General features: G+C 36.6%; 1 protein-coding gene across 8 annotated transcripts in view; it reads right to left on the bottom strand.

The window, feature by feature from the left end:
- Nucleotides 1-6,430, bottom strand: part of LOC134538193 (neurabin-1) — a 174,353-nt gene extending 167,923 nt beyond the window's left edge. For all 8 annotated transcript variants that reach the window (XM_063379270.1, XM_063379275.1, XM_063379271.1 and 5 more), the window contains exon 1: nt 5,872-6,430. The gene's annotated coding sequence lies outside the window, so the exon portion shown is untranslated. The remainder of the gene's footprint in view (nt 1-5,871) is intronic.
- Between the last annotated feature and the right edge of the window lie 10,266 nt (nt 6,431-16,696).

Below are 16,696 nucleotides of genomic sequence, written 5' to 3'. Positions count from 1 at the left end.
TGGATTCTATCATATCGTGAAATGAATCCGCGAATTTTTCCCGTCTCTAGCAATAACCTACAAAGCGTTAGCATATCTTACAATGTTTTTAAGTAATATTTATTTGTTTAGCTCCGTCCATGAAAATAATTAAACATTTTTAATAACTGAAAATATTTTAATAAATACCAGATTGAAAAAAAATTAGTTTAATGATTTATAACTAGGGACCGGAAAAATTCGCGGGTTCAATGACCTGTAGGATGAACTCCATAGTTCTACGTACATTAGGTCAAATGCCACCCACTCATTGGCTGCTGTCTTGTGAGACGTTCCAGCGCAGCAGCCTGTGATTCGATAAAGCTATGGTTGGGTGTTTCGCAAGGTGAGTTGTGAACCAATAGCAGAGGCAGCACTGAGGTATAACTATTTGTATTTTGGCCTATCACGAAATGAATTCGCGAATTTTTCCGGTCTCTAGTAATAACCTACAAAACGTTAGCATATCTTACAATGTTTTTAAGTAATATTTATTTGTTTAGCAGCGTCCATGAAAATAATTAAACATTTTTTATAACTGAAAATATTTTAATAAATACCAGATTGAAAAAAAATTAGTTTAATGATTTATAACTAGGGCCATGCATATTTCGCTAAAAGATTCCGAGACTAGCTGAAAGTTAAAACACTGTAGCATCGTCTGTGTTTCGTGATTGGGTGAGTTTCTTTCAGGCACACGACGAATGTTTAAAACACCAATCACAGCAATAATTGAGGAAGCAAATGCCTCTTGCGTGGCTCAGCCAAATAAGGCAACTACTTCCCCCGCAGACGGCCGCCAATCACAAGGAAGGAACCGCTGGTTCGCGTATACCTTGTTGCAGTCTAATATAAGTGTTTAGCTTTATTCGCGAAAAATGCCTGCCCCTAAGCATAGCATACATAGCGAACATAGCCTATCTATTTGTGTAGCCTCACCTTAATACCTGGCTCATGTGTTGTTGAAACATTTGTTTACAATACCCACTGTACGACTTCATTTATGATAATCATTAGAGACCGGAAAAATTCGCGGGTACAATGAACTTCAGGATAGACTCCAATATCCTCTACACACTCGGGCAAATGCCAACTGTACATTGGCTGCTGACTTGTGAGTCGTCTCGACTGGGTGGCCTGTGATTCGACACTTCCATGAGTGAGGGGTCTCTAATTGACCCTCAGTCCTCCAGATTAACAGTGAACCAATGGCAGAAGCAGCACTAATGTATAATTATTTGCATTTTAGCATAACACGAAATGAACCCGCGAATTTTTCAGGTCTCTAATAATCATCCTAGCGAGTTACTTTCAAGCTACAGTTAGTTCGCTGACCACTCGCTGACAAAAGCAGGGCCGGAACTAGGAGATTCGTTAAGGGGGGCAAAGCTTAATTTGCCGCCCCCTCCTTACCAACATTATAAAATACCCTTTTTCGTTAGAAGCGGTGGTTGAAATGATACCATTCACTTATACATAATTGAGAACCTTTATTTATCAAGTACTCTAATTGGAAAACTAATACAATTACATTTTTTATTATAATGAAATAGACTGTTATCAAACTATTGTTTATTGTTTGCACAACAGTGAAAATTAATGTCTTACCAATAAGTTTATTAAGTACTAAAATTGCATAAGGAACATGTGATTATGAATTAAGTATAATATTGTATTGATAACCATACAAAGAAATTCAATTCAAAATTTAATTTTTCGAGCATGATTAGCTGCAAAAGTGTTAATAATATCATCAAAATTTATCAAAGCAGCTCGTTTGTGTTCAATAGATATAATACTTAGATTTGTTAATCTCTGCTGGTCCATCGTGCTTCTCAAATAGCTTTTAATAAGTTTAAGTTTACTAAAACTTCTTTCACCTGACGCAATTGTAACTGGAAGGGTGAGAAACATTCTCAGAGCAGCAGTAATGTTAGAATGTGCCTCCTCCAGTTAATTTTTGTATATAAGGCTCAACATTGTTGATGCTGTAGCATCTTTTAATTCATAGTCTAATGTTAATGCATGGCGCTTAAAACTTTCAATTTCAAATACTAATTCTTCTTTGTTAAGATCGGCACTGTGTTTCCTAATTCTGCTGTTTTGAATTTAAATCTTCTACTTCCATTTTATGAATTTGAACACCACATAAAAATCCAAACTTTTTGTTAATGTTCTCCAAAGCCTTAAACCTGTTACTCAGTTCCATAATTAATCTGTCAATGACTTCCAACATTACTTGATGTAAGTTTTTTTGACATACGCCATTGCTAAGCACTTTTTCTGTAGAGGAAAACTAAAAAATAAATAAATAAATAAGTAAAAATAACCAAAAGACAAAAAGCACAAATTAAGCAAAAAATTGCTGTTGTCAACATGATATAAACACCACAAAATATTCCGTAACAGGAATATGGTCAACAAACAAATAAAAACAAAGAAAAATGTACTAAGAGAACGAAAAAACCCCACAAATGATGACGACACAAAAATATTGAACCCAAACAAATTCAGCACAATGGTTGAAACGAGACAAAAACACGACAAAACGAAAAGATGAAACAAACACAATAGTTTTTCCAAAACAGAAACAAGCGACGTTTCGGGAACTGCTATCTGCTCCCGTCCTCAGGCAAAGACGCACATGGTACGAAAACACAGGAGCGACTGAGTAGGGGCTGGAAAAATGAGGGTATTTATCAGAGAAAGGGCTACATCTTGCTCAGCCAAATGATCACCCGCGCAACGGGTCCTTGGGATGCCAGCTCTCATCGCAGTGGTTTTACTCACTCCAGACCACGAATTATGGTAATACTTGTTTCTTAGAGTGAAGTAACGCATTTGAAGTACGAATATATTTACAAATTATGCATAATCAAGTTAAATAGAATTTCTTAATTTCTTGGCTAACTTATTGGTTGCGATATGTACACTTTCAAAACTTTTTTTAATGACTAGTTTCATTTTGTTTTAGTGAACCACTTTTCATATTTTGCCGCCCCCTGATATTTGACGCCCGGGGCACATGCCCCCCATCCCCCCCTTAGTTCCGGCCCTGGACAAAAGAGTAACAAAACTTTAGAACAGATATGCAGGTACCCACTCCTTGGACTAGTGCATCAATGTTCGCTCCGGTGTTTTACCGGCATTCCGCGGCGTTATTTCAACGTTCAACCTCACCCCATGGCCGCCACAAGGGTGGGGCTGGGTGGACCCCTGGACCCAGCCCTGTTTATTTTTAAATGTTTTAACTATTATAAGTCTTTACAAACTAGAAAAAAAACATATTGAATATTTTATGAATAAAGATTAGTTTGGACTCATAAAATAGTAACCAGTAGCGGATCCAGAGGGGGGGGCTAAGGGGCTCAAGCCCCCTCCAAAAGCATCTGGGTCCACTATTGTTTTAGTGTTTGCCTCGATGAAGCCTAGCCTCAGCTGGGTCAAGCCCCTCCCAAACCAAAATCCTGGATCCGCCACTGATAGTAACCATAATTATACCCTGTATTTTCAGGTTAAATAACATTCTGAAAAGAGTGTAGGTAATGAAATAACCATGAATTATAATGTACTTAGTACGTGACTAAAATGGGGGAGGGGGGAGCCGTCTCCGATCCTGGGTTCAAGGCCCGTAATCGAATGTGGGGGCAATACCTCACCTGCATGTTGGAATGGTTAGTTCTTTTACCCCCCCCCCCCCCCCTAATTACTGGACACCCCTGTAGTTCGCTAAAACGTTTCGAGCCAAGATATTTATTAAAACACTGATGGTCGGTCAGTACAGTCAACAATAAAACAAACTGTGGACAACATTAACATAGTGGACACAACATGGGGCGGGGGAGGATGTGAAGGGATATAATCCCCTCTCCACCTGAAAGTTATGGGTGAAGCATGTGGAACTTTTAAAACACCTGGGACTACGCACCAAAAAGGAAGTGATGCATGTTAAGAATGATAATGTAACTGCCCAAACTCCTTGTTGACGTAAGATTTTTGAATACACTTACATTTATTTTCAGATCCCCTCCCAAAAAAAATGCACCCGCCACTAAACACATAGTCTTTTTTTTTTTTTTATGAAATACGGGCGTATTTACTTAATACAGCTTTTTATTAATGAAATATTTCGAATATGGAACTACAAAAGTTATATTGCAAAGAATAAAAATGCTGTAGAAAACCCTGTATATTAAATGTCTAATGAGTCATGACGACGTATAAACATTATTGCTATGCTTATATTATACTGTTGCATCTATAAAAGTTTTTTAAAACATAATATTATGCCATGATATCGCAATATTCCGTTTCGTATCAGGGTATTCTACAAAACACTGTAACTTTTCTTTACTGTTATGGTCGGTGTGAAAATGTTTAGCATGCTTAGCTATTTTTGGCAAATCATACATTACTAACGCATTTTTGTTGACCCAATCAAATCGGAAAACCATGTTTCACAGACCATACCCAATCAAAAATGAATATAACCGTGCAAAACTTTAACACAGTGAGTGTAAGTCTGTCAAATTTTGCAGGAAATACTGATGTCTCTAATCAAGGGCAATTCCATGGATGTGGGAGGAAGGGTCAAATGGGTAACAGCTCCCCCCCCCCCCCCCCCCCCAAGAATTGGTAAAAAAATATATATAATAAACTAAATATAACAATTTTTTAAAAAAGTTGTAACAAGTTGGTTGCTGTTCTTCTGTTTGTTATTGTGTATTATAACATGTCTAACAAGCACTATTATTGAAATTACAGGTTTCAATTAGTTAGCCATGCTAAACATTCAGTCCATAATACATTTTCGGAACAAGAAGCTGTAGTTAAAAAAATGTAGCTAACTAATTCTCAAAAAAAAAAGTTTTTTTATATAAATAATGTTCTTATTTATTAGTGTTCATTATTGTATGGCCCCAAAACCATGGACCCTCCTCCCAAATGAAAAAATTCAATTAAAAAAACTGCCTCTTTCCAGTTTGTTTTTAACAATAACTTAAACACATTATTATCAATAACTGCATTAAGTGACCTGTTTAGGTATGCAACCATAACAAACTTAGCGTTCATTAATTAGTTTCGTTGCAAACAATCGCAAACACATCTCTAGCATTTATTAATTTACCACTTATTTTCAGTAATGGAGAAAACTTACATTTTGCAATGTACTCTAAACGTTGAAATGCTTCCATGTGATTGGTCGGCATATGCCGCGGCATAAGAAATCATGAAAATAGGCTTGATTTTCCATGCCGTTTTGCATGTTGAAGCACACTCCACAAAAACCGGATTATAAACTAAGCAAAAAACATGTCACATGTGTGTTTATGTAAGTAGAGTTTGGAATACTTATCTGCACCTAATTACACCATTATAATTCAGTAGATTTCATTTTCAAACAAAAAAAATACTATCTTAGAAATATTTAAAAGGCCTGATAACTTTTTGGCCTCTAATAAGTCTCTTCAATCAATGATTTATAATTATTACTGTCTACACAGATAAACTCAAAACCATGTAGGTATATGCTTTGGAAGGCAGGTGAAATTGTAACTAATAAAATAACTGTGCAGATCTATAACCGATGGGAAACATCAGTGGATCATTGGCACCTACAATAAAAACAAAGTACGTTCATCTTCCAATATGCAGTTCTTTACATGACAAGAAAGCAGTCAACAACCGGAGAATGACGATAAGAAAACCAAGTGGCAAGTGCATCTCAATAATTACAATCTTAATGGGCAAGGCAAAGTATCGTAAAATAACTAGTAGCTTAGAGAAAAACATTTAACACATGGCACTTCTCCATCACCAATATAAAAAAAAAATTCTCACGCATCAACGTACCTTTGTAATCTCTCCACGAAGCATGAACAGCAATACCACCCTTCACCAAAATCTTCTATGTTCAACATTAATAGAAACACAAACACAATTTACTTAACACAAATTCCTCACGCACTGAAAAATATTATAACAGACCACACGCGTCACAACCATTGACCCATCCCCACAGCACCGAAACACCTTTCACACTACTTTCTCACCTAACGTAATTCCTATCCGCAGTTCCACTCTCTACGGGCTAAACGTCATTTTGGATACAAGCGCAACCTGTTGAGAGATATGTGAACTAAGTGAAACCAAATGAAACCTGCTCGTACAATACGGAATTTTAAGTATGAAAGCACCGTGCCTACAGACATAACATACTTTTACTTAACTAATCAAAAAAGAGCGAAACAGAATGATGTTTATTCCTGAAATCATAGATATGCCACCTCAATCCAATCACTGAGTAAAAAATAATTAGCATTATTTTGTCTGTTTTTATCATTTATGATAAGAAATTATAATTACGAATGCCTAACTATAATTAAAAAATATAAAACGAATAGATAACTAATTTATGATCCTTGTGTTTAAAATTCACTAAAACCTGTCAAAGAAAAAATCATAGTTTTACCTACAAAGAGACATGACACAAATGTGCACGAGCCACGAGGCATATTAGTACTCTATGGTTAATCCTGGGGCGTTGTTCGCGTAGGACTACAATGATAATGTTTAATATACATTTTCACAAAAAGGTTAAACGTAAGGTAATAAATTATAAGATCACAAATTTTCACCAGGATAATTTACATCCGTTGTAATGTATACACCAGTGACGGTTTTCTCTTACATTCAATCTACCTTTGTGTAAAAAAAAAAAAAAAAACATCAAAACCGAGCTAGATTACAAATAAATGTGCTTTCTATGATAAGTATGAAGCGTCATATTTATATCGGAATGGGTTTATTGGACTTTTTATTATGAACTTAATTGTTTTACTATTGTAAGATTAATACGTTATTATCATGGAGTTAAGAATAGTGAAGATGGTATGCCGTGCAAGTTGGTAGTTGAAGTCATTTTTTAACCACACATCGCCATATTGTTTCGCTTAAGCATTGCAGTAATGGTGTTTATTACAAAACACAGTGGTTAGTTAATATAAATTAGAATCCCCATCATAAAAAAAAATTACTTTCATAATAATGTAGATGTTCCCACTCTCTGAATCTAATAATTATTTCTGTATTTTTGGTGTACATGGAGTTTAGTGGTAGTAATTTCATGAATGTGATGGAAATCAATGAATGTAAATGTGTAACAACCATGATGCTACCATCTAAAAGGCTGATGGTGGAAACCAAACTTCATAAAGCCAAAGGGAAACTTTATAGTATTAACTGTGATATCATATCGCTGCCTTGAACGATGTGATAATGACGTGCTTTGCCCGGAACACCAACTAGTTTCTTCGTGCACTAATTCATGAAGAGTTCTCATGGGAGGGTTCCTGGCCTCATTGCTAAGAGGCTGCATATGAAATGCTCAGCAAAGGGCCTCCTCCCCTAAAGTTGTTAACTACTCGCGATTCTGGATTAAATAAAATAACAACTTTCGTGAACTATGTTTATTACAGAAACAGTCCTTTGCACGGGGCTGCTTCCTTAAAGTGCCTGCTTTGTACAACAACTTTGAGCTCGTCCCATCGCACTATAACTGGCCTCCTGCCATTGGATTACTACGGGAGGCTAACACACTGGGAGTGTGAGCATGAATCCACACAAAATCAGAACATGGAATGACGAGTGAAAGTTGAGAATATACACACAAAAGGGTTAACAACTACATATACCCCGATCACAGTTTATACGGCTATGTAACATAAGCGTGATTCAATATTCAGAAGATTTTACAGTGAAAAATGCCATTACAGACAAAAAACTACACATAGACTGGCTTTCATTAACGAAATTGAAGGTTATGTCTAAGATTGACTTATGTCTAGGCAGAGGACCCCTAATTTTTGTTACATTTACACTTAAAAGTTAAACAAAAAAGTTAAATAGTGGATGTTCGGCATTTGGTTACACTGAAATAAATATGGCGTACTGTCTAGGAGGAAAGACCCTGGCATTTATCACATTTTCATTTACAATTTTACACAAGAAAGTTATACACCGAATGTCTGGTTCATGTGTAGGCGGTACACGGCCTGAGGCCAAGTCCCAGGTTGAATGACTCGTTAGAATGTTTAGGTCCATTTTAGCCCTTATGCACAATTATGCGAGCTCAATCGGAGAGCCACGTGGCTAAGTCCGACGTTACTGAAAGCCTTTGCCACACCTCGTGGCCAGGTGCACAAAGAAGAGAATGAGTATTATGTATTTAGAAAATGCCTTTCAGTAGAGGCTGAAGTAATTAATTAAATGGCCAGTGGATTAGAGCTGGGCCGAATAGGGCTGGTCGCGGAGCTGATGAACACGGATTTATAAAAATGTATTAAAACTATTGTGACCACCTCAGTTCTTTCAAGGATAATGATGATGCCACAATGCGCGTGCGCGACCGACCCCGACACTGGGTGAGATCCAATTAACTATGGCCCCGAATGGCACCGTGTCTTCCGGGCTCATCTTTCGAGCACAAAGTGCACAGAGATTGGAAGACGAGTCAGTCACAGTGAACAATTATTGTTCATTTATAAATAAAAAATTGTGATCAGAAACTGTCGTATATAAAGTTTGTTGATTAAAATATTTGGTATTACATACGCAATTCTAATCGATTACCGCACGGGGGGTTGTCAACTCACTGGCATCGATGTTCGTTGGCGCCCATTCTCCACACTGCACTGCACTTGTATGCATCGCACACACCCGCACACATCGCTGAAGGAGTAGCATTGGGATGTAACGATCTGTGCGAGCCGGGTGAGCACTGATAGGTTTTGTCAACTGTTTAAATAATTTTAACAAGATGGATTGATATTTTAATAAAATTACTTGTCGAAAATCAGGTACAAACACGGGGTCTGTTTCATTATATAGTTTAAAATTTCGGTCTGCTAATAAAATGATTCTATAGTCGACATAGTTGCTCTTGCAGCGAATTTTAACGGTGGGTGAGGAAACCACGTTTGATTTGCGTCCAGAAATTTAGTTGAAAACACAATTTGCATAGATTTATCATACTCGGCATTATTTTTAAAATTTTAAGTTTATTTATTATGAGTGTATTTATACCATGAGAACACATGAATTCGCTCGTTACCGAGGCTGGATATTACACTCACTCGCAAGTACTAAAATACTAGTTCATAATTTTTATAACACTGATACTAACCAATATTACACAGTAGATTCTACAGAAACCAAACAATTAGTAAAAAATTAGTGCAAAACAATTAAAAATAAATCCTGTGAAATAAATAAACATAATTTGGTTGGTGAATTATGACAATCTTAGACTCACAAATCTACATTTTCATTTCAACATTATAAAATCCCAATTTTTTTTGTATTCATTTTTTTTTTAATTTTGTAAATTTTAAATCTATATTTTTCTGTTTTATTAAGGGTCATGGTAGGAGTGTGTTGAAGAATTCTCCGTTAAAAAATATATATATATTGAATTATAAATAGCATTTAAGGAATATGTACCTATTTTAATTATATCTATGGTGTATTGTATCGTGCCCAAAGATAAATGTTAAAGAAAAACAAAGTTACAAATACTGTCGAAATTGCATGTGAATAACTTCAGCAATGAAATGTCAGGTAAGCTGAGTCCAGCTATAAAAAACATTGGAATTTGATATGGAGCGTATCAATGGAGCACCTGAACAGGGACATCTAGCTAAAGCTAAAAAGCAACAAGAACAACTAGATGCTGAACAGCAAAACAAAGCTCGTTTTCTTGTAGCAGGCAGTCAGAATAGACGAGCTCAGCTAGCAGAGAAACATGACCCTCTTAGAGATGAATTACAAAAACGACTCCATAAAGTTCGAGCCAATATCGATGAAAGTGAACAAAGACGAAAAATAAAACAGACTGTACTTTCAAACAAGAATGACAAGGTAACAGAAGATGAAAAACGGAGACGCGATGAAGAAAAAGAGAGACTTCGTAAGATTGAAGAAGAAGAAAGGAAGAAGATAATGCAACAGTATAGTGTTTTATGGGGTGATTTACAAGGTAGACTTACTACAATCAGAGAACAACATGAAGAAGAACTTCGAAAAGCCGTGAAGGAAGAAGAACGTGTTCGCAAGAAAGAAGAAGAGGAATATCTTCTTCTGACTCCTGAAGAAAGGGAACGACTTCAAGCTGAGAAAGAAGCACATTCACGTCGTATTGCTGAAGTACGCGAGAAACTACGTCGTCAAGCCATCGAACATCAGGAAGAACAAGATAGGCTTGCTGCAGATCGCGATAAAGTGCTCCGTGAATTAAAAAGTGCCCTAGTTTTGAAGCAGCAAGCAGAAAAAGAACGAGATCGTTTGACAAGTGAAGAAGCAGAACGCAAACGCAAGCATGATGAAGAAACGTATCTATTACTACCCGAGGAAGAAAAGAAACGTATTAAGCTTGCAAAATATCGTCATGAATTAGAACTGGAAAAATTGCGTCTTCAAGCAGCAAAAGAAAAAGAGCAACGCCATACTTTAGAAGAACAGCAACGAGCCGTATTTTGGGATTTGAAAAAACACATTGAATTGTTAAAAGAAAGAAAACGTCTTAAAACTGAAAGTGAAACAGAGGAAGATAGAGAGCGAGAAGCGAGAGATAATGTAGTGAGAACTGAAGAAGCAAAAGCGAAGAAGGCTAAAGAGAGAAAAGAAAGAATATATGAACTGAGAGAACTTTTCCGTAAAGCTAAAGAAGAAAAAGCACGTGCTCATGCCGCATGGGAACAGAAAAGAAATCTTGCTGCAACTGCACCTAGGAAATATAGTCCAGATGAAGGAGGATTTTTTAAAAAATTCACAGAAATAACACACACCAACATCGATAAGGTAAAAAAATACACCCTACTAAAAGAAAGTTTTCAAATTGCTTTCAGAGGTAAAAAAAGCCATTATCTTTCACGTAAAGAAAAAATACGACTTCGTGCTGAATATCTTCGCACAGTCATGGAAGAAATTAAACAGCTTCGCTCTGAAATCGAAAATGAAGAATTGTTATATGTGGCAGATAAAAAAAGAAAGCTTTTAATTGAAGAAAGATTAGACAAGAATGAAAGAAAGGACAGTAAAATTGCTATCATAGAGAACAAAATATCTTCTGTTTCTGCTATGGACATGCTTGAACATTCTGGTAAGTACATTAGCTGAAATCTGTATCAGTTATCTATGCTACTGCATTATCTGCTACTAGAGCATCGTTTTTTCAGTTTTCACAAGTATGAAACTTTAATTTCTACTATATGTATGTGTATGGTGTTTGTTTTTGTGTGTATGTGATTGTGTGTGTTGAAACAACTCTGGACTAAATTCACTATTTATGGCAATGATCTATAGGCCACCCAAATCTTAAGTTTAAGATATTATATACAGATATAGAATAAGGGGGGAACATGGGGAATCAATTTTAATGGGAGTTCATTTTTTTGCAACTTTACGCTATAATATTAATTTCTGTTCTATGCTTACTCTTTGGCTGGATCAATATAGAGCTGTGGTGTTCAATATATATATATATATATATATATATCTGTGTGTGTGTGTGTGTGTGTGGGTGTGTGTGTGTGTACATAGAAATAAAATTTATATCCTATAATATTTTATTTAAAAAGTACCTATAAATAATTTTAACTAAATTTCGCCCGTTAATGTTCAAAGACATGCATTATGTATTCAAGACTAAAAATTGGAGGTTTCGTCCCATCACAAATTGTTACAGTTACAGGTTAAGGCGTTGCCTTAGATTACCATCCCCAAAACTTTAGCAGTACATTTATGCATGGTGATTGGTGCAACGTTGTCTTATGTTAACATTTTGCTATGCCTGAATGAACTGTCTTGCGATTTTTTTTTAATTTAAATTTTCTTTATTTTTGGGCTTACCTGATGGAAGAAAACTTAGTTTTTCCATTAAGACATACTTTTTTTAAGGTGAGAGGAAACTGCAACAAAGATTCCATATTACTAAAAGGTTGATGCATGATTAAATAAATTATATATTTTTTCTAGCACAGCACTCAGTGGTTATAAAGCTGACTCAAATGTGTTTAATTAACTTTTTTTAACATACTGAATTTTCGTATGAACTTGGGTAACTCAAATTTTAGAGTTGGATTTGTTGGTCTGTAAATCGGGTTGACGTATTAAAAACAGCCAGAGTCGCATTTTCACATGATTTATTACCGAGCTATCCCGTGAAAGAATACATACGCACGGCCATCTTGGCTTACAACTAACTAAAAACAAAACAAGTACTACTCTAGTCATAACAAGATGGTGATACATATTTACACAGCATGTGTTACAATGTAGTATTAAGATTTAATACCCAACACCCTCCCTTAAATCTTAATTTTATCTGCGATACCCTTCCCTCAGGTTCGACATTCACATTTATACTTTCATGAGGCCAGTGCCATCAAGACATTTTTCATGTTTATATTTAAGGAGGGGTTTTGTCAGGAAATAAGAAACATTGGGTACATAATTGACACAGATGTTACCATTCTTAACATGTTGCCTGATAAAATAATTATTTATGTCAATGTGTTTCGACCTCTGGTTTACGATATTATATTTTGCGAGTTCAATAGCTGCCGTGTTGTCACATAGAACTTGAATGGGGCCTTTCACAACACTTGAATCTATTTCTGTTATTAGGGCCTTCAGCCATATGGCTTCTTGGATGGACAACGACACACTCATGTACTCTGCTTCACAGGTTGATAAGGCGACAGTTTTCTTGCTGCACCAGGAAATAACAGAGTTCTGAAGTTTTAAACAGTAACCTGAAACTGAGTACCTACTGTTCTGTTTATTTCCCCAATCAGCATCACAATACCCTACAATATCACTTTTACCCTTTCCATCATATTCCAATCTGTAGTCCAGTGTCCCCTTAATATATCTTAAGAGTCTCTTGACTGCAGTTCAGTGAACCTCTGTGTTGGAGTCATTAAACCTACTCAACAGACTTACCGCATATGTTATGTCTGGGCGGGAAATCTATGACAGGTACAAGATACTCCCTATCGCTTCCTGGTAGGGAATCCTTTTCAACTTCTCTTCATCTTATGCTTTTCTCTGTTCTGTAAGGTCCATACCCGGGTCCTATGGTGTGCCTGCTGGTTTCGAGTGTTCCATGTTGAATCTCTTCAGGATGTCTTGAGTATAGCTCTTCTGTGCAATCCATAGTTTACGATTTTCTTCATCTCTTGATATCTCCATTCCCAAGCATTTCTTTACCTTTCCCAGGTCTTTCATGTCGAAGCTTTTCCTTAGCTGTCCTTTAAGTTGTTCAGCTAATTTGTGGTCATAAAATATTAGGAGATCATTCACATGAACTGCAACAATCAGGGTGGTTCCATTTTTCTCTGTCTTGTAAATGCATGGATCTGCTTTGGATTGCACTAAGTTTGATTGTACTAAGACCTCATGCAGCTTTTGGTTCCAGCAGCGGCCACTTTGTTTCAAACCATAGATGGATTTTTTTTAACTTCCATTCCTTTACTACTTCGCCTTTATGCACCACTTCAGCGGGGGGTAGTACATAACAGTTCCTGTCGATTTCTCCGTACAGGTAGGCTGTGACGACATCCATGTGGTCTATGGATAGTCCCATATTTGCGGCAAAAGCGAAAAGATACCCGATTGAGGCAGTGGCGTAGCCAGGATTTGTGTATGGGGGGTGTTAAGAAACATGGCCTCACCCCCCCCCCCCCCCCGTATCAAAGCGGTGGGTCCGGGGGTCCTCCACCGGGAAAATTTGGATTTTAAGGTGTAAAATAGTGCTATTTTAGCAGTTTTCGGTACTTAAATTTAAATATTGTAATGGTAATTTTTTTTTATTAATTTAATATGAAATTTGTTTGAGTGATGAATAAGAAATTAATTAAAGATTTGGTGCTAAGGGGGGGGTTTGAACCCCTAAAACCCCCCCCTGGCTTCGCCCCTGGATTGAGGTATATTTTGCCTCCGGGGAGAAAGTCTCGTCATAATCTCTCCCAAAGGTCTGGGCACATCCCTTCACTACAGGTCTTGCTTTGAACACCTTTTTGTTATCTTGTTCCTTTACTTTCAACACCCATTTCGTCTTTAATAATTTTTCGCCTGTAAGCAGGTCGACCAGTTCAAAGGAATCATTTTTCTTTAGAGAGTCCATTTCACTTTTCATGGCTCCTTCCCAGTCTGTTTTGTGTGGCCCATTCATTGCTTCTATCAGTGTTGTCTCATGGGTGTCATTGCAGTTTGTGAGGTAGGTTTCATGATCCGGAAATATTTTTGGTTTTTGTTTTCGTTGGGTTTTTCGCAGCACAGGTTCACTTTGCTCTGTAATTGTCTTTTCATTTGCACTTCTTTCTTGCATATTTTTAAAGCCATGGAAGGGCTCATCTTCCAATATACATACTATATGTTTCCTCTGCATCTGTACCTACTTTCCTTTGTGAACACAACAGGATTTTGTTCGATTTCTTTTTCTTTGATTTCCCATTCTAGAATTTCCATACCTTGCTTGTCTTCAAAAAACTTCACATCTCTTGAGATTATCACTCTTTTTGGATTTGTAGGATGTATTAACCTGTAGGCCCTTGACTCTTCACTGCACCCTACAAGGATACATTCTTCACTTTTTGAGTCCAACTTGGTCCTGTTTTGCTTTGAGTTGATCTTCATTGCTTTGCAGCCAAATGGCTTCAGGTGTGATATGTTTGTTTGTCTCCCAGTCCATACCTCTTACGGTGATTGTGGAGCAAACAATTATCTAAAAAACTTACTTTTCGTGGAAGACCAATAGGAATACAATGTATAATGGTCTAAATATTGAATAAAATGGCGGAAATATATAATAAGATAGAAACATCATGCCTAAGTTTTGTGAATGTCCACAATGTTGTTTTCGTTTCGGTAGTTTTCTATTGGCTGTAAAATGCTTTCGGATAAACCAACTACCAAAAAAACACGTCCTTCTCTAAATTCTACTGCCAACTTCTGCATATTGTCGAATGCCAGCTTTCCTAGGTAAGGGGCCAGAGCGATGACGGGAGAGTAAAGACGATGGGGTCCATGTTCGCATCTTCACGCGGCCGTTAAAACTCAGCCATCATACCTGTGATGCGTCGTCGCTATGACGGTGGCGAGTGAAAGAACCATGCTTGACCTGTAGAAATCAACACAATTCTTTTGAATCTCACATGCCTTTGATTTTGGTTTGCTGTCGATTGTGTGAACAGTATACTATATATAATTTTCCTCCACAGGAGTAATATGCAGTTTATGTGGCTCAGAAGTGCACGAAGACGCACCACTCGTTTTGTGCAACTGTGCAGATAACCTGATGCACAAAGAATGTCTGGAAGAATCTTTGAGAATCACTTGTACAGATACCTGTGATTTGTGTGGATACAAGTACGCATTGAAAAGAGAGCCATGGTTCAATATGCCAGAGGCATTCTTTGTATGGATCGCCAAGGGTTCGAACAAAATACAAGTAAGTACTTTCAGCTAAGGAATTACTCTTTCTTGAAAATAATTTCTTCTGAAATGCTTGTTTGGAAATCTAGTAGCAGTGTTGCATTTTCAATCCCAATCATCTTCATGGAGGGATGTTTCACTAAGTGTTTTGGTTTCATCTCGGCATTTGGCTTCTGCTTTTTCCTGCTTCCACCTGAGAGTCTGTAGCAGCCCAGTAGTTAAATATATTTAATCTTCATTTGTGTTTCACGTTTCGCATAGTTAACACTATAGCTATTCGTTCATAATCTATTTAATTAAAAATACTCCAAATGTCCCAAAATACTATAATTCACTAACATTGTTTCTATATGTGCATCCGCGACCAGAATAGATGCAATTCCGACTATTGCGACTGAGAATACTCATAAACTATAGTCACGAATAAGATACATCAAGAGATTCTCTTTTTTAAGGCTAATACTGTTGCAGCTTTTAAATATGACCCTTTACTATTGCCAATCTTAGGCAACGCCACCCAAAGAAATTGCAATTTTTGAGGGATGAGCCTATGATTGCTCTTCGTCACACTGAATTGGACGTTTAATGAGACCTTAACATAAACCAGTAAAAAATTTAATAAATGTGAATAGAAAGTTGTGAAAGTCCATTTCATTACTTAAACATTCACTATATTTCCCACCGGCTAAAACCTTGGAAGGACCCACTTAAAATCGAACTTGGTTCACCTTTTTAATAGCATATTGTCTGCTCACATTAATTATTTGGACTAAATAAGGAAGAATCTTATGAAGTGATGTGCATTTTAAACTTAAAAAAGGAATATAACAGGACGAGAATTCTGAAAGCCTCTTTGTTTTACAGAAAGAGGAAATCCATTAATGCTACCGTCGGTGCATAACTGTCAAATCATATAATTAATATTTAATGTGGGATAGCGAGTTCAAGTCCTGCCTCGGTCATGAATGTACTAAGTATTAGTTAGTTTGAAAGTTGGTATTAACCATTCACTCCCGGAATATTATTGTTTGTTTAAATTTCATTAATAAAATTAATTGCCAGTGTTCTGTGTTCATTCAGGTGCAGGAAAGGTTCTGATCAAATTTACAGCATGATTTTATTAAGCTTAAGGCATACAATCGGTTAAGTATTTGATTTGGAATTTAATGTAATCTTTATACAT

Source organism: Bacillus rossius, chromosome 13 (genome assembly GCF_032445375.1).
Source record: "Bacillus rossius redtenbacheri isolate Brsri chromosome 13, Brsri_v3, whole genome shotgun sequence".
NCBI classification, from domain to species: Eukaryota; Metazoa; Arthropoda; class Insecta; order Phasmatodea; family Bacillidae; genus Bacillus; species Bacillus rossius.
Note: the sequence above shows the minus strand (reverse complement) of the source record. Positions and strands in the feature narration are given on the sequence as shown.